This window comes from Silurus meridionalis, chromosome 29 (genome assembly GCF_014805685.1).
Source record: "Silurus meridionalis isolate SWU-2019-XX chromosome 29, ASM1480568v1, whole genome shotgun sequence".
In the NCBI taxonomy this organism is placed as follows: Eukaryota; Metazoa; Chordata; class Actinopteri; order Siluriformes; family Siluridae; genus Silurus; species Silurus meridionalis.
The window spans coordinates 1,863,471-1,883,006 of record NC_060912.1 but is presented as its reverse complement, the minus strand read 5'-3'; the positions used below and the strand labels follow the sequence as shown (position 1 = coordinate 1,883,006).

The 19,536-nt window shown below is 39.2% G+C and overlaps 1 protein-coding gene across 8 annotated transcripts in view; it reads right to left on the bottom strand.

The window, feature by feature from the left end:
- The window catches only part of adgrb2 (adhesion G protein-coupled receptor B2), a 333,861-nt gene that overhangs the window by 275,597 nt on the left and 38,728 nt on the right, over window positions 1-19,536 (bottom strand). The gene's annotated exons all lie outside the window — the stretch shown is intronic.

Here is a 19,536-nt window from a genome sequence, read left to right as displayed (position 1 = left end):
ATCTGCATTGGGGGAAAAAAATAAAAAATAAATAAATAAATAAAAAACACCTCTCCTGGTTTTTTCGTTTTTTTTTTTTTTTTCTGGAGGTGTCAAGCCAAATGTCAAGGTTGTACAAAAAGTCACTCGATGAATATACACTTTTTTTTATTATTATCTTTCATTATAATATTCATAGATAGATAGATAGATAGATAGATAGATAGATAGATAGATAGATAGATAGATAGATAGATAGATAGATAGATAGATAGATAGATAGATAGATAGATAAAACAATTAATATTCGTAAAAGAAGAAAGCAAATAAATTCATCAATATTCTAATGTTCTTTACACACAGACAGACAGACAGACAGACAGACAGACAGACAGACAGACAGACAGACAGACAGACAGACAGACAGACAGACAGACAGATAGATAGATAGATAGATAGATAGATAGATAGATAGATAGATAGATAGATAATCACCCCTTCGAATCCCCTTAGCAACAAGGGAAAATGCGACCCAGTATACACTAGCAGGCCACTCAGATGATCTCCAGGGGGCTGATCCTGATCCATCACACACTCACAAAGAAACGAAAGTCCGCATTTGTGCTGGAGAATTCCAATTGGCTCACAGTGACCGTCCTCATTACAAGTCCGGCTCCATTCTTTATTTACTGCTCAGCGTTTACCAACTGTTCGGCATTACGTGAATAAACAAAGTAGCGAGGGGTTGCCATAAAACCTGAAGTGCGACAAGATGTTAAATCTTGTAAGGGTCGCTGTGAATCGCAGTGGAGGCCACCCCGGGAATACTGGGGCGTGAGGCGGAAACACAACTTGGATGGAACCCGAGAACACCGCAGACCAGACAAAAAAACTCGTTATTAAAAAAAAAGGGAGAGGGGGGAAAAAAGAAATTGGTCAAATCCATCGCAATTTGGCAGATTGCATTATGGGAATTGAGATCCTGTAATGCTCAAAAAATATATTGTATTTGTGCAATGGTCAAGCAGGTGAATTAAATATGCATGGGCAAATTAAATATGATCTCCAGAAGCAAGTATAATACAAAATAAGCTGAAACAATTATGACTTTCTTGTTTGTTTTTCCCTCTTTCTTTTACATTTGTCTTTTTTTAATCTTTTCTCTCTGGCAATTAATGAAGTTTGATTGAAATTAGACACACTATATATATATATAACACCGGACACATGACTCTTCTAGCCATATGTGGTTCTTCCTCAAACTGTTTCCACAAAGCTGAAGCAACAAACCTATTTCAATACAATATGGTGTACATTGGTTGGAGTGGAAGATCTCGAATGGCCTTCAAAAGAGATTTAACCTCAACCCTATTGAACACATTTTGGAATAATTAGAATTCTGAAGATACCTCAGTCCTCCTCACCTCTTCACCTGCTTCTTAAAGGACGTCAACACCCTTGTAGCTGAATGAGAACAAATCTCTACGAAAACACTGCAAAATCTAGTAGAACATCTTCCCAGAAGAGTAGAGGCTATTATAACAGAAAATTGGGAGTAAATGTGGAATAGAATTTGATTGGATCTTCTCTGAAGTTCTGACAGCTATGAGCTATCTTGATGTCAACTGGTAATATTTTTCTTCCACCATGTGCCCTCCATAATAGAGATGATATGGATTCCACCATGTGTCCTCCATAGATTTGGATACATTTTTGATTGAATGCGTTTGTGAAAAATAAAATTTGATTTGGATTTGAAAGTATACCTAAAGGCAGTAAAGATATCATTGTGGCACAGTGGAGAAATATATGATTTAACCATGTGTTTCAAGTTTTTTTTTTTTTTTTTTCCATTGGTCATTGTAGAACGTTCCTCTGGAATCAACCTGTAATTTGGATAATACAAAATGTAGCGAAATGTGGCTAAATTTTTCTCCACACTATCACACCACACCCACCAGATTCATTGGACCAGGCTTCATTTTTCCAGTCTATCATCCAGTTTTGGAAAATCTTGAAATCTCAGTAGCCTCAGCTTTTAATTCCTGGCTGACGGAAAAAAAACCTGCTCACCACAATTTGCTCAGACTGGTCATTTCACTTAATGTGAACACAATACTGACCGTCCATTCTTCACGTCACGTCACCAAAGCATTTTCATCTGCAAGACTTCCAGTGTTTTTTTTTTCTTCATTGCATCATTCTGAGTAAACCCTGCAGTTTGTTGTGTGTGAAGAATCTCAGGAGACTCGAGCAGTTATAGAAATACTCAAACCTGTCCGTCTGGCACCAACAAACATACCATGGTCTAAATCACTGAAAATGTTTTTTTCATCATTCCAATGATTGATGTGAAGTTTGACCAAAACTGATGTTCTGTATCGGACTGATATAATGCAATGGCATACAATTGGCTGATTAGAAAATCCAATGAACAAGTAGGTGTACATGGGTTGATAATAAAGTGCTCAGTAAGTGTATGTGTAAATACATTGAAACAAAGTGAAGTAATATTCTAAACACAGCAAGGAAATACATATTTCCACTCCTAAAAGACCCATAGAAGATACAAGATCTCAGCTGTTTTTCACTTTCAGTGGTAAAAATGCTGCTGTCTTGTTTGTGAAATATATACAGTGTCCATGCAGGATGTCTTCATGTCTCTATTAAATATATTCATAGCTGAGAAATGGGCCAGTAGGCAGGTTTTGTCAGTCAGACTAAAAAATGTGACAAGAACCACTAAGGAACATGCTCATTTTATGAAATACACTCATGACAGTTTTCTTGCTTTTGTCCACCCCCCAACCACCACACCAGCTTAGCCCACCAACACACACAGTGACTTTCCATTAACAAAGGTTAGCCAATGTCACTAAATCCCACCTCAGAACTTACATCAAATGACCCCAGCACCTATTCTCGTGGCTGCATGCGAGCCAGGAGCCCCGGTGATCCATCAAATGACAGAAAACAACGTGCGAAGGAGATCCACAGCTAGAGAGGGAGGATTAAAAAGATGAGAGGAAAAGAAAAAAAATAAATAAAAAGGAGAAAACGAGCCTCGTGGCAATGCCTTTATCGCTCAGCACAGAGAGGCTGCTCCATGCCGTGCTCACTACTGACCTGAGGATGAATTTACACCATCGCTTTCGATCCATAAGTGTGGCCAGATCGGCCCGAGAGATAACGCGAGGGTCTCTTTCTCAGCTGCTGCTCTGTCAGGATTTGTCAATACGGTGCCATCCAGATCTCATTCACCCTCACGGGGGATACTTCTTAGTCTGACACAACACAGGGATTGTGTAGACCGAGGTAGTCAATTAAACACACCAGGATTGTGTTGATATAAAATATTCATGTTGGTATTATCGGATAGCTTGTTGCAACAGTTTATAACACATCACAAGGTGCATCTAAATATGATCAACTAATAATGGGCAATGTTGATCTTTAATAGGAGAACATTCTCAATGATCTCCAACATAAAGAACTTTCAGGACCATGGACAGAAACTATATATATTTTATATATATATATATATATATATATATATATATATATATATATATATATATATATATATTCAATCAGCCATATGATTTCTGTACCTGTTTCCAAGTTAATTAGCACTGATATACACACACTACATGGAGTAAAGTATTAGGACACCTGACTTTTTTTAAGCCATTTGTCGTTCTGTGTCAAAACTGTTTCTACAAACTTGAAAACACACAATTGTATAGGATGTCATTGTGTGTGTAGCATGGAATTTTCTCTTCACTTGAATTCAGAGACCTAAACCTGTTTGAGCAGATAGGTCTGTTAGGTCAAGATATGGCTGAATGGCCACAAATCTCCTAAAGCACACTAGTGGAACATCTTCCCAAAAGAGTGTAGGTCATAGCACGGGACTAAATTCAGAATGGGATGTTCACAATTTACAATCTTTTGTCCATATAATGAAGCTTTACCATTTAAAGCATGTTTTGTCTTATAAATTGTTTTTTCATGAACGTAGTTGTTTTCTTCAACGCCCCACCAATGAGATATCCAATGCAGATCTAAGACTCAGCACGGCTAGCGACTAATCCGTGACGAGCATGATGGAGTTGGCAGTGTCATCTCCATGACAGTTAAAGCTTTGGAAGCCGATCTGTTTGATGCCGACACCGATGCTGCCTGTGATGTCGGAAAAAGTTTGGCGTAGAGGAGAAAAGAAAAATTAAAAAACGGGTCGACATATCCGTGCAAAAAAAGACGTTCAAACCGAAAAAGGTCAGCTCCGAATTCACGTACAAAATAAATGTCAGGCTCTAATTTGGATGAAAAATAGAATATGCATGTCATTCCAGTTGGATTTTTTTTCGCCATTAATGGTGACATTGCTGAGAAGGTTGCATGAAATTCAGACGGAATAGGGCAAGGCTTGGGTGGTGTCTTTTTTCATGCGGGTTCAATTCAGCATCCTGGTGTTTTTCCCTCCTTTTTTTCAATTTAATGGGTTTTTAATAAGATGATATCCTAATGGGAACAAGGTCCGAGAACCAGGAGTGAGAAAAAGCTAGATAGAATTCATTGAATGTGGGTAAGGGGGTGGTTAAGGGGGCAATTTCTTTCTTTATCGCTTGTTACCAGCATCACCGTGACTAAGTAAATATTAGATGGTGCAAACAAATAGCATTTCTTTTATCGCTTGTGAGCATTTAGGTCTGATAACACTTGAGGCGACGACAATCCCTAAATGTAGAGATGACAAGTTGGAAATAAAATTTGACAGTTGTTCCTGTACTCGCGTCTAATGGAGGTATTGCCAGCAGGCCTTTGCCTGGCAGTGTGGCGCTGCCAGCCGAGACACACTTCAGATGCAAGAAAAACAAAAGCAGCAGCAAAAGAGCAACAGACAGCGCTAGATAGGCCGATCCGCAGCGTCGCTGCACTTCCTGCAGGCGCGCAAACAGCATGCTAATTAACTGTACGCTTAATAGCACCGGGAGCTGTTTGTGGCTATTAAATGAGTTAATTAAGACAGACATGACCTTATGGCATCCTATGCGCACTCCTCTCGGCTTTTTCTACATACTCCGAGCTCGCATACCCAACCCTAATCGTACGATTCCTCACAACACCTAGCGTAATATTAGGAGGCAGATTGCAGGCTTCGAAGTCAGAAAAAAAAAACGGCAGCGTTTCTCATGACATGAAGAATAGCGGGAATCGCTCTATCGATTGCTGGGATCGCACATGGGTGAACAGGTCGAGAGGAAAAGAGATAGCATACAGATAAAGAAAGGTAAAAAGAGAATGAGATGAAAGTAAGTCAGAGGGTGAGAAAGAAAGGCAGAGAAAGGTGTTTGTTACACTATATGGAAAGAAGTATTGGGACGCCGGACTTTTCCAGCCATATGTGGTTCTTTCACAAACTCAAAACCTGTTCCAGCATGCCACTGACATTGTACACAAAGCCAGATCCATGAAGATCTGCTTTACATGATTTGGAGAAGTGGAAGACCTTCTGCTCTAGAGCTCTGAACTCAGCCCTGCTGATCACCTTTGGGATGAATTGAAACGCTTATGGATGAATAGGCACAAATTTCCAGAAGCACACACCAAATTCTGGTAGAACGTCTACCAGAGAGGTCTAGTAACATGTCTACGTTTATAAACTATTATCCTAATTCAGCATTTGTACCATATGCATCATCTTTTCTTCACTTTTCTATCATTTGTATATCAGGGAGAACAAAATAACCATAATATCCGGATAATCTCTCTTTACATCTCTCTTTGAAGTGTAATCCCTCACCTAAGTTTATTGTCCAGCATCATACCAAAGTATTTGTAGTTTGTCACTGATTATATTTGATCTACGCAGGAAAAGTAACGTTTTGCTCAGAAATCAATAACTATCTCCTTAGTTTTGGAGATTTCAGGCCCATGTTCTTTCTCCCTGTCATGTTAAAGGCTCCTGCATACTTTACAATATATCTATTTTTAAAGGAACTGGCACAGGAGTTAGCATATAAAATAAATAATAATGAAGATGAAACACATCCCTGGGGTGCTCCGATCGAAGTGATCATTTTATCCAAAATAGACCCTTCGAAATAAACCTTCTGCATTAGAAATCTGAGAAAATCAGTCACCGTCTGCAGAAAATTCTTTTGCCAGGGTAACAGCTAATGTTTTAGAGCAACTGCAGTTGTGAATACAGTAGAACATCTTCAATCCCCCTGGAGGATTAATATGCAAATTGCAATAGATCTATAAGTACATTGGACAGTTCCTGATTGGTCTGTAACCTAAAAAGTAAGAGGAGTTAAAAAAGGGGGGATATATATATATTTTTTTTCAGACCTTTCTTTCTTTCGGCTTCTCCCATTAGGGGTCACCACAGCGGATCATCCGTATTCATGATCCGCATGTTTGATTTGGCACATGTTTTTACGCTGGATGCCCTTCCTAATGCAACCCTCCCCATTTATCCGGGCTTGGGACCGGCACTAAGAGTGCACTGGCTTGTGCAACCCTAATGGCTGGTGTTGGTTCCCTGACCGGGATTCGAACCCGGCCTGCAGCGGTGAGAGCGCCGCATCCTAATCACTAGACTACCAGGGAACCTTTTTAGTTTTTTTTTCAGATCTGCTGCAAATAAATGATCTTTCACATACAGAACAAAAACAGCAACAATAAATGTCGATTTAGCCGAGCATTACTATCATTCGAGTTTTTGACTTATGGACACAAAATTCTGGCAGCATTTCTACCTAATGTGACTCAGTATGCTTGGAGAACTTTCAAAAATCTTTTAAAATGTCCGCGTCCCCGAATCAAGGGCCTGGGGCATAATTATGATCTATTGCTTTGCTATGTTCCAGAAAGATCTGACAAACCTAGCAGGACACACTGTTGTCCATCGGGCAAAGTTTCATTGGAATATGTTTGTTCTATTATATGTAGATTTTTATTCAATAACAGTAAAGGAGGATAACAACCATGTGCGTTTATTTATTCATTTATATATTTATATATTTATTTATTTCCAGACTTTACAGCAGAGCATGGTTTGTGTGGGAGGTACTGTATGGACAGGTGACTCTATAAATAACAGCATAATACATCTGTGCATTTCAGGAGTTTAGAATTAAAATATACAAAAATAAATAAATAAATAGTATAAAAAATATAAATAAATATATATATATATTTACAAACATATTCTTTTACATTTTTTGTCCAAACAGCTGTATAGTATTTAATTATGCAGGTCAGTATAAAAAGAAAAAAATTGGTTGACACCTGACCTTTAAAATAATCCGAATTCACATTTAGTCCAGATTTGCTGTTTTAATATCCTCTAGGAAGATGTTCCAGCAGATTGTGGAGTGCAGTTGTGGAGATGATGTGTGTTATGAAACTCAGATACTGATGTAGGTGTGGAGGTGAGGAGGCCTGAGGTGGAGTCACTGTTCACATTCATCCCAGTGGTGTTCAGCAGGGTTGAGGTCAAAGCCCACTCAAGATCTTCCAGTCTAACCAATGTAAAGCATATCATGGAGCTGGTTTTTGCGCAAGACATTGTGATGTTGGAACAATTTTGGGTCTCCCAAGTAAAGGGAAAAAGTCCTGATCCAAACCATCTCATACAATTGGGTGTTTCTGAACAATGGAAAATTGTATTATAGTGTATTTAGTGTATATAAAGTATAACCCCGAGACTCCTGCACATCGTGGGTACAGACTATCACCTCTGCCACGTGTCCATTATGCTTTGATTCATCATTTTTTTTATGGCCTCTAAGATGCCAGAGGAATTAAATCAACATATTTTGCAGATGGAATCAAGTCAACATACAGTATTTGCAGACTTAAGGAGCAGAACTTGCCCAGAAGGCATTATGGGCTGATGCAATTTCAAGACAGCAAAAAAATGGCAGATGGAGTTGTTTTCAGGAGTTTAGCAATAAGATTGGTAATTATTTACAATAAATGTGTCTATCTATCTATCTATCTATCTATCTATCTATCTATCTATCTATCTATCTATCTATCTATCTATCTATCTAGAAATGAATGGTCTAGAAAATGTATGGTATTTTTTTTTTTTTTTTTACAGAAACAGACAGAATATTAAAAAAATAGATAAATCAAGTGAAATAAGCATTTGATCTCACTACCAACCAGCAAGAATCCGGACCCCACAGACCCAAATTAGTCCTGTCCTTTTAAAAAAGTCCTCTTTATATCAACTCATTACGTGTATAAAAGACACGTGTCACAGAATTAACCTCTTTCATCCAAACCTCTCCACCACCATAAGTGAGACCAAAGAGCTGTCAAAGGACTGTAGATTGTAGACCAGGGACAAGATTATTTACCCCACTGTATGTATATATCACATCATGGTGGTCTAGTGGTTAGGATGTGGCGCTCTCACCACTGCGGCCCGGGTTCGTTCCCCGGTCAGGGAACCAACCCCAGCCATTAGGGTTGCACAAGTGCTGGTCCCAAGCCCGGATAAATGGGGGGGTTGCGTTAGGAAGGGCATCCAGCGTAAAAACATGTGCCAAATCAAACATGCGGATGATTCGCTGTGGCGACCCCTAATGGGAGAAGCCGAAAGAAAGAATGTATGTATCACATCATATCATGCTAGAGGGATGATAGCTAATTGGATAAGGCATTGGCCTTTGGATCACAAGATCAAATCCCAAGGCTCTTAAATTCAAGGCTCTCAATTGCTCATTTGTAAGTTGCTCTGGATGAATGCATTTTCCATATGCCATTAACGTAAATCATCGCTATGCAAATCTTTCGTAGATAAAAACATAACGAGAAAACGAAGACCCCTCCCTTCGAAATCGTCCCTCCGACAGCCCAAACACAAAAGTGTACACCTTTTCTGACCCCTCGAATAAAAGAGAAAACACTACCTCTCAGAAACGCACACAAACGCACACCCACACAAACATATCGACTTTGAAAAGAGAGAGAGAGAGAGAGAGAGAGAGAGAGAGAGCAGCTCTATAAAGTGAGCTGGAACGGTGTAAGTGCTTTTATTGCAAACGGAAAACAGATCAAAGTGTGGATCAACTTACACTCGGTCTGTTTTTCTAAGCTATTGACTCCATCATTGAACTACCTGTTCACTCACCCACGCTCGCATGTAAATGGAGCCTAATGGCTCATTGTGGTCAAAATGAACCAATTCGAAAACACGTGAAGCTCTGGCTTTTATACGTCGTCATTTTTTTCATTTTCCCTGAACTGCTTGTTGTATCATCATGTCAATACACCGGTGATTCCTCCTGGTGTTATCGCAAAATCCGTTTTATTAGATTTTTCTAGAGTATTTATCATGGATTTGTTGTTGGTTCTCAGAAAGACACTCGCACAACACCAAACGTAGATGATGCGTCAAGCGATGAAATCGATTTCATCATCAAAACGGACAGTACTCATCATTCAATTCTGGGCAAGAAATTTTTAAATAAGACGCAATCCCTCCGGAAATGTCATCCTCTTTTCGGAATTTTCGGCCCTCTTCATATCCATATTGCACCAGGATTTGTATACGCGTAATTGAAAGCAGGATTGCTGAATTGATTAGCATTCTTAGACTGATTGGTTTATTCATTCGTTCAATACCGAGGTTGGCGCACTAGAGATACCTGAGATTTTTTTTTTTCCCGAGCAGCTTAATGCCAGCTGCCAGAATGTCAGGAGGACTCTGCCAATTATTACATAAGGCACCTTGCCATAAAAATAGCAGACACTTAAAAAAAACAGAATGTCAAAAAAAAAGGAAGAAGAAGTGCTTCAGAAAAAGAATACCTTAAATAAACAACCTTGCATACGTACAGATTCAAGTATATATAATATACAGAGTGGGTGGAATATAACTAGGCATTAGAAATTGGTAATAAAGTCCATATTTCTAATACAAATGTATTAAAACCTATTGTACGTGTACTTTATTACTTAGGAAAATGAAAGCAAATCTTTACATTTCAACGTAGGCACCAGTGGCGTCGGACGGAAATGGAACGTCTTCTGAAGGAAGTCTTTTGTGATATTTCTGAGAGCCTCCTGAATCCGTTTCGTGCTTTATTTCCAAGTCTTACAATGTGGAAGGTTTTGTACTGTACACCTCCTTCTTTAAGTAGTTTCACAAAAATACGATCGCCAATAAGGTCATTAAGTTCGATAGCCATTAAATATTGCCTAGTTGATTTTAACCTACCCTATATATATATATATATATATATATATATATATATATATATATATAGTGAGGAAAATGAGTATTTGAACACCCTGCTTTTTATGCAAGTTCTCCCACTTTGAAATCATGGAGGGGTCTAAAATTGTCATCGTAGGTGCATGTCCACTGTGAGAGACATAATCTAAAAAAAAAAATTCAGAAATCACAATGTATGATTTTTAAACTATTTATTTGTATGATACAGCTGCAAATAAGTATTTGAACACCTGTCTATCAGCTAGAATTCTGACCCTCAAAGACCTGTTAGTCTGCCTTTAAAATGTCCACCTCCACTACATTTATTATCCTAAATTAGATGCACCTGTTTGAGGTCGTTAGCTGCATAAAGACACCTGTCCACCCCATACAATCAGTAAGATTCCAACTACTAACATGGCCAAGACCAAATAGCTGTCCAAATACACTAGAGATAAAATTGTACACCTCCACAAGGCTGGAAAGGGCTACGGGGAAATTGCCAAGCAGCTTGGTGAAAAAAGGTCCACTGTTGGAGCAATCATTAGAAAATGGAAGAAGCTAAACATGACTGTCAATCTCCCTCGGACTGGGGCACCATGCAAGATCTCACCTTGTGGGGTCTCAATGATCCTAAGGAAGGTGAGAAATCAGCCCAGAACTACACGGGAGGAGCTGGTCAATGACCTGAAAAGAGCTGGGACCGTTTCCAAGGTTACTGTTGGTAATACACTAAGACGTCATGGTTTGAAATCATGCCTGGCACGGAAGGTTCCCCTGCTTAAACCAGCACATGTCCAGGCATGTCTTAAGTTTGCCAATGACCATTTGGATGATCCAGAGGAGTCATGGGAGAAAGTCATGTGGTCAGATGAGACCAAAATAGAACTTTTGGGTCATAATTCCACTAAACGTGTTTGGAGGAAGAAGAATGATGAGTACCATCCCAAGAACACCATCCCTACTGTGAAGCATGGGGGTGGTAGCATCATGCTTTGGGGGTGTTTTTCTGCATATGGGACAGGGCAACTGCAATGTATTAAGGAGAGGATGACCGGGGCCATGTATTGCGAGATTTTGGGGAACAACCTCCTTCCCTCAGTTAGAGCAGTGAAGATGGGTCGAGGCTGGGTCTTCCAACATGACAATGACCCGAAGCACACAGCCAGGATAACCAAGGAGTGGCTCTGTAAGAAGCATATCAAGGTTCTGGCGTGGCTTAGACAGTCTCCAGACCTAAACTCAATAGAGAATCTTTGGAGGGAGCTCAAACTCCGTGTTTCTCTGCGACTGACTGATCTAGAGAAGATCTGTGTGGAGGAGTGGGCCAAAATCCCTCCTGCAGTGTGTGCAAACCTGGTGAAAAACTACAGGAAACGTTTGATCTCTGTAATTGCAAACAAAGGCTACTGTACCAAATATTAACATTGACTTTCTCAGGTGTTCAAATACTTATTTGCAGCTGTATCATACAAATAAATAGTTAAAAAATCATACATTGTGAATTTTGGAATTTTTTTTTTTAGAATATGTCTCTCACAGTGGACATGCACCTACGATGACAATTTCAGACCCCGCCATGATTTCTAAGTGGGAGAACTTGCAAAATAGCAGGGTGTTCAAATACTTATTTTCCTCACTGTATATATTTATTCTATATAATTTATTATTAAAAATTTAGATCGATTTCCCGATGTCCCGAGAGTCACATAGAATGCAAATTAACACAGCAGAGGTAGAGCTGTGTCTTTTTGTAGACAGAGAAGGAAAAGAGCGTCCGGTTTTGTTTAATCTTTTTTTTTTCTTGTTTATGAAAAGAGCCATGCATCAGAAACCCAGATTGCACTTCAGTAAATTGATGATTTGCTGTCTGTCCGAACTGAAAAAGTCAACGCAAAGGATCTGTACCATGTCGACTTGAATAACATCGTATCTTTTGCATTGCATCGTTAATTGTAATGTATAATGTCAATCTTCGTGCACAAAGGCATTGGCGTGAGGGAAGAGGTTTGGATCCACTAGTTTGATTTCATTGGAAAATGTTATTCTACTACATCCAAACACATCCTACACAATTGTATGCCTCCAACTATGACGATAACTGTTTTGGAAAGAAGCACTTCTGGCTGGAAAGTGTCCCAGTGCATTTGTCAATGTAGTGTATATATTTTTTTCATCATAGCATATAAAACATATAATCACATTTGAAAATCTGTTTAAGTCCCATTGACCCTTCCAACCGTCCTTCCTTCCTTCCTTCCTTCCTTCCTTTATCCCCGCATTTAGAATCGTGAGCGGTTGTTTTCTCTCACTAGCTTTTTTAAAGTGTGCTTCCAAAATGACAGTGATTATCAGATCGTAGCCTGGAGAAGCCTATCATTTGATGCTTATGTGCCTTTTTTCTGTCTATCTTCTTTTTCTTTTTTCCTTTATTTCAAAAGGCCTTGATTAGTCATTAAGGGGCATTTTATTATAATGTTGTCTCGACTCGAGATTGACTTAAAGCATCTTACTTCTTTGACAGCCTTGACAGCTCCATTTGCTTTCCTACAACATTGCTGTATGAATCTGAATCGTACAGGCGAAAGGCGTAAAGGGACTTGTACAGGGTCAAAGGTCATAAAAGACTCCCTTGGTTTCTCCTGGATGAGTCATCCACTAGGAGTAATTGACTTCCCTAAACAATTGTCTTCCTGTCAAACAAAATGGCTTGTCCATTGTGTCCCTGGAGAATTTCGCCGGTCCATAATCGATGGCGCTCATGAGACGGAAAACATCTTTTTGTCCTTCAGGTGGTGATGAATGTTAATGAAAGTGCAGGGAAAGATGTCATGAGCCGATGTTTGATCCTATTTGTTTCGAGGGTTTGCGTGTCTGTAAAGTTCCAAGCTGCTTGTTATAGATATTTATTTGTTCCTATGCACATTTTTCAATGTTTGGCTTATTAAACTCGAGCGATTGATGCTGTTATAATGTAATTTATTTAAAATACGACATTTTTCTCTCGACTGTGAATGAAAGAAATCCCAAAAATCCCTTTACTGGATTGAAATCTTGCCGTGGTAAATGAGGGTCAGGGCTGTATCCTGAGGAGGTTAATGCTCCCAGTAGAGCCAGCCTTGGTGAACAGATCTGAGCCAGTCAGTCAACCCACAGAGGAATCTTAAAGACTCTTGTAAAAAGTATAAAACTGCTCCAATAATCATCATTAAAGCCCACCACTGTAGTAGGCCTTGTAGGATGTGTCTTTGGATCAGAAGGTCACAAGTTTAAATCCCAGCACAACCAAGCTGCCACTGCTGGGCCCTTAAACAAAACTCTTAACCCTCAACTGCTCAGTTGTAAGTCCCTTGTTTAGATGTGGTGTCTGCAGAGAGGTTGTAGCTCAGTGCTACAAAGATGTTGAACTCTTAATCAGAAGGGCACAATTTCAAATCCCAGTAAAACCAAGCTGCCATTGCTGAGCCCTTGAGCAAGGCCCTTAACCTTCAACTGCTTAGTTGTAAGTCGCTCTGGACATAAAATATAATGTGAATGCCGGCAAGTCCCTGATGACTGGGGCCCCCTTCATATCCCAGGAAGATCTGGCACTCATACACACTACGGCTCTGGGAGGAATCTTTGGTGGTCGTCTTCTACTTAAGTTTCCACCATGTCATTACGAGGTCTAAATTGAGTCTGGCGAAGCTTTGGATATACCCGTTAATACAAAAGAACCAAGAAAACAAGCTGATCTTAAGGACACTGGGTCTGAATGGACTTGTTCTTCATGGCAGGAAGGCCGTCAGTGCCTGCTAACCCTGAGACTCTGTAACCTTCAGGTATGTGATACACCTCAGCATTGAATGGATTTCTGGGGCAAGTCTAGGAGACTAGCATACTAGAATGGTGAATACAATTTAAAATAAAATCAGGACTTTAAGGGATTACAGGGGAATTTTATCCATAACCCATCCAGGAAGTTTCTGAAATGAGAATTGCAATATACAGGATGTAGAACTCTTCAGTTCCCAACTAATATTTGGGACAGGAATTTGCTTACTCTTGACTTTAATATGTTAGTCATGAAAATATACTAGTCATGGAAATATGCTAGTCATGGAAATATGCTAGTCATGAAAATGTTCTAGCCTAGCCAAAATGCATTTTTGTAAATTTGAAGATTCTGTGCCCTGGCTTCTAGGGGAGGTACCGACAGAACACAGGGTATCTCGTCTGCCGAGTGTGAAATGGGTGGGATGAAAATAAGCACCTTCAATTCCGAGGCAACCCACAGCGCAAACAATACACGCACCGCGATTCTGAAATCGATTTCTATCCATTGTTTCCACTTTATTTCACACTTTTTCTTTCTATTTCCAGAACCACAAAACAAAAAAAACACAGATTGAAGTCATCTGTGTTAATTAATCTTGGGAAATACAGTGTGCACTGAATCCGATCCAATTAGATGCAGGCTGGAACACATGTGGCACGGCTCATCGTTCGTCAGAAAACAACGGCGTCTCTGATTGAAATGGCAGCCCTGCGAACGTACGGTTCGAACCCCCTATAAAGACTATTTGACACTTTCGAATAACTGAGAAATTATTCATCCTTTTGCAGGTAAAAATGTGGCCAGATGGGAGGGTGGGATACTGCTGTGAATGTTAAAACCCTGGACCATGATCTTCGAATTGTGCCGCGATGCATGTACAGAAAATTGTGAGCAATATGCTATTCTTTAGCGGAAAAAGACATTTAAAAGTAGATGATATCAATCACAGCTCAGTGGGAATATACTTTTCCCGTTTAGATAAAAAGGGGTGGGGCTTAAGCAGGGAATATACACACAGACAAAACCTTGGGTGTAACATTTTTGTGTAGTTTTATGTAACGAAACTCTGCATACCTGCTACACAGGGTTCCAGCAAACGTTTTTAGACACCCAACCATAAGATTTGTATAAACACATTTATAACCTAATTGCTGTTACCCCACTTTGCTGGGAAGAAACCAATTTTGGAATGTGATTTCTTTATCCAGTCAGTTAGCAAAATCAAGTACTGATGTAGAGTCAGATGAGGACGTCTGGGTTGCATTTGAATCAGCATTTCAATTCATCCCAAAGGGATTTGATAGAATCGAGATCAGAGCTTTATAATAGGTCACTCAAGATCTTCCCTTCCAACCCATATCTTCATGGAGCTTGATTTGTGCACGGTGCATTGTCTACTAGTTCAACCAATGGTCAATTTTCATGCTACCACCAAATAGAAAGACTTTGTGTGCCAACGTTGTTTCGGGGAAAAACCCATATGTGGTTGGAAAAGTCCTAGGTATCAATATGTTTGTCCATATAGTTACATATTACACTCGAGATAAAGCATGTTTTTGGAGCGTTCATGTAGCCATCTCGGGGTCTGCTTCTTTCACACAGCGATCGCACGCTTACCTTCAGGCAGGCATGTACAATTAGATTCATCTCAGTGAGCTCAGCGTCCGCTCTAACAGCCCGAATCATCCAGGAACAGAAACAACAAATCGAAACTTTGTTTATGTACTTTCAGCAGTTGTTGTTTTTATAGGCATATGCTGTTTATTATAATTACGAAGCACACTGCGTGACACGGATCTAATGAACTGGGCTGGGTAAGGCATGTTGGCATTGGACGATGATGGCACCTATGCAATCGAAGGATAGGATGCGACAATAAAACCGTGCACGTGTGGCAAATAAATAGAGCCAGATGCATTGTGCTTTGGCAGTTGTGGTTTTTATGTGCACTGAATAAAGTATGCGGTGGTAGAGGAGGAAAATATGGAAAACTAGGTGGAAAACCACAAACACTGTAAAAGCATGGACACTAGGTGGTTAAAGCATGCATTAGGTGTAAAAGCATCTGCATTACGTGTAAAAGCATGGGTATTAGGTGTAAAAGCATGGGCATTAGGTGAAATATCGACCCAGTCATGGCTAAGAAAAATGGGTTAAATTGGGTTGCTAAGTTTTCAAAATGAGCTTGGGGTTGGCGTACATAAACAAAAAACTAGCTTATACGTAAGGCTAATCTGCAAATACCAACAAACAATATTCGTCATAACTATTTATTTCTTCCTTGAATCCTTGAATCATTTTTTTTTTTTTTGCCTACATGGTATATACCGTAATTTTCTTGTATAAAGCGCACCCACTGAATTTTACAAATATTTTTATTTTTAACATAAATAAGCCGCACCTGTGTATAAGCCGTATCTTATATCTTGTATCTTATACACTAAAACTATTGAACTTTACACAGGCTTTAATGAAAGACAGTGTCTGTTACACAGCTTGTTTCTAAACAGTAGCCTACCAAGAAAGTCATTGTTCACTGTCTTCCTCCTTCCTTTCACAACTATTTCTCTCGGGAGTTTATCTTTTGGCATCCTCGTGCGTTTAAAAATCAACACCGGTGGAAGTTTTTCTCCCGATGCCCTGCAGCTCAGAACACAGGTGAGGTGGTTTTTCGTTTCCGTTCGGAAATTTCATTGGTCTAATGTTATGGGGTTCAGTTTTTTGGCTTGAAGTTTGTGAAACTGGGAAAAACCCAGGAAAAATCCATAAATTAGCCGCTTCCTTGTTTAAGCCGCGGGTTTTTTTTTTTTGCAAAATGTTCTATTGATCAATAATTGTATGTTGCATTTTTTATAGCTAGTTACTTGTGAGCTTGTGACCTTCTGATCCATAGTGCAATGTTTTAATCATTTCCCTATCCAACATTTTTTGAAAGGTTTTGCAGAACCTGCCAGAAAAGCTGTCAATGCTCATCTTTAAACCTCTCTAACAGTATGATGAAAGTACCCAAGACCAAAGAATGACTGATTTACATCGAAGGTCGTCCTTCATCGAGGCTTAAAATCATCCAATGTATATAAAATTAAGGAAAGAGATACCAAGATAATGTGATGGCAAAGCAGGTTTTTTAGATTCCTAAATCTATTATTAAAACTTTTCAGCTTGTACTTCCAAAACACTGTCATGCTAATCAAAATGGCCTTTACCTCAAACACTGGTGATGCATGCCAATGTGAATTACTGTCATTACTGCAGCACATATTTGAGAATTATTTTTAACTTTTTTCACTAGTTGCCATAGATCATAGAATCAAAAATATTGACTTTACTTATGGTTATTTTTTTTGCCATAGTTTTTCCATGGTCATTCTTTTTTAAACAAAAACAGCACCAGCCTTTATTTTTATATATACTGCATATACATGTCTTTTATGACGTATATAAGTTTGTTATAAAATTGGGGTTTTAGCCATAGATTAAGGGTCCCTGCTCCAGGGTCATCATACCATCGCTGGGTGTTTAAGGACCTTTCACAAGACATATGTATGAAGTTTTTGTTTAAAGAAAGAGTTATGCTACTTCTATATGCAGTCTATTGGAGTTGTGTAAACTCGGTCGTCTTACACACTCGGGTACTTTTTTTTCCTCCTGGCAGAAATGCGCAGACTTGGCTGCTAGATGGTCTTTGGCGTCACGCCACGGTAGTGTGGTAGAGAGGAGATTTTTCTTCTTGCTTAATTGCAAATGATTTAAAATCTGTCTGTGCTTTGGCTTGGTCATAGTTAAACAGCCAAAATAATCATAAACACCAATGTACATTTAGTGATTTGGCAGCTGCTTTGATGCAAAGCGACTTCGAATTGAGTGCACAGTGCAGAAGTTAAAAGCGTTCCTCAAGTGGCCGACCTTGGCGCTCTGGAAAAGATGAAGTTCTACTAACGTTGAACTTTTTTCCCATTTACTTTGGAACAGTTTGGCTCCACCCCACCTTCGCTTAAACCTCGGCGATTGGTGGACCTGTATAAAATACTGCATTTGTTCATTTAGGTGTTTTATTTATAAGTCACAAACTCTAACGTTAAGTAACAAGTTAACATCATGGTTGGCTTTTTATCTACCTGGGATTCATGATTACATGACAATCCAATCATCTACCACAGCAGAATATTCTTAGCATGATCAGTGTGAACAGACTGCACCCACTCGATCCACAAAAGACTGAAACTATACAAAAGCAATTAAATGAGTGGGATGCCACTTAGAAATCAGCCCGAGATAACCGGTTGTGTTAATCTGCACAGGCTATTTGCATAATATTACTGTAGCTAACGTCATAGCGTAGTATCACAAATGGAGCCTTGCAAACCGTAATTCTACATTTCTTGCACCTTTTGTCACTTTGTCTAACCAACAACCGCCTACTTTCACAGAAAGAGAGATTGTTTGATTCACGCTGCGGGCGATTAACTACAGGCCTGTTGGCAAACATTGTAATTTAATGACCGGCTATTTTAATAGGAACACCTATTAACATGTCCACCACTTGATTTAACACTTAATTAAATTATTATAGTGCAAAATATTAAAAACATGGACAATAGGTGGCAAACGAGACACTAGTTTAAAAAAAATACATAGTCATTGGGTGTAAAGCATGGACAATGGGTTTAAAAGGATGGACAATAGGTGTAAAAGCATGGACACTGGGTGTAAAAGGATGGACACTGGGTGTAAACGCATGGACACTGGGTGTAAACGCATGGACACTGGGTGTAAAGACATGGACATTGGGTGTAAAGACATGGACACTAGGTGCAAAAGCATGGACACTGGGTGTAAAGACATGGACACTGGGTGTAAAGACATGAACACTGGGTGTAAAAGCATGAACACTGGGTGAAAAAAACAGACACTAGGTGTAAAAGGATTGACACTAGGTGTAAAGACATGGACACTGTGTGTAAGGACATGGACACTGGGTGTAAAAGCATGGACCCTAGGTGTTAAAACATGGACACTAGGTGTAAAAACATGGACACTGAGTGTAAAGACATGGACACTGGTTGTAAAAACATGGACACTAGGTGTAAAAGCATGGACACTGAGTGTAAAGACATGGACACTGAGTGTAAAGACATGGACCCTAGGTGTAAAAACATGGACACTAGGTGTAAAAGCATGGACACTGAGTGTAAAGACATGGACACTGGTTGTAAAAACATGGACACTAGGTGTAAAAGCTGGACACTGGGTGTAAAAACGGACACTTGGTGTAAAAACATGGACATTGGGTGAAAAAACTTGGACACTAAGGACAAAGAGAACTAAAATGTATATATAATTATAATTTATAACCTCTATTAAAAATATAAAATCTAAATATAATGTTTCTATAAATCTTCTTTATACTTTTTATTGATTTCATTTGTATTATATTTTATTTTCAATTTACATGTTGGACAGTCATAAAAAGCAGTTTACTGCATGTCGTACTCTGTAT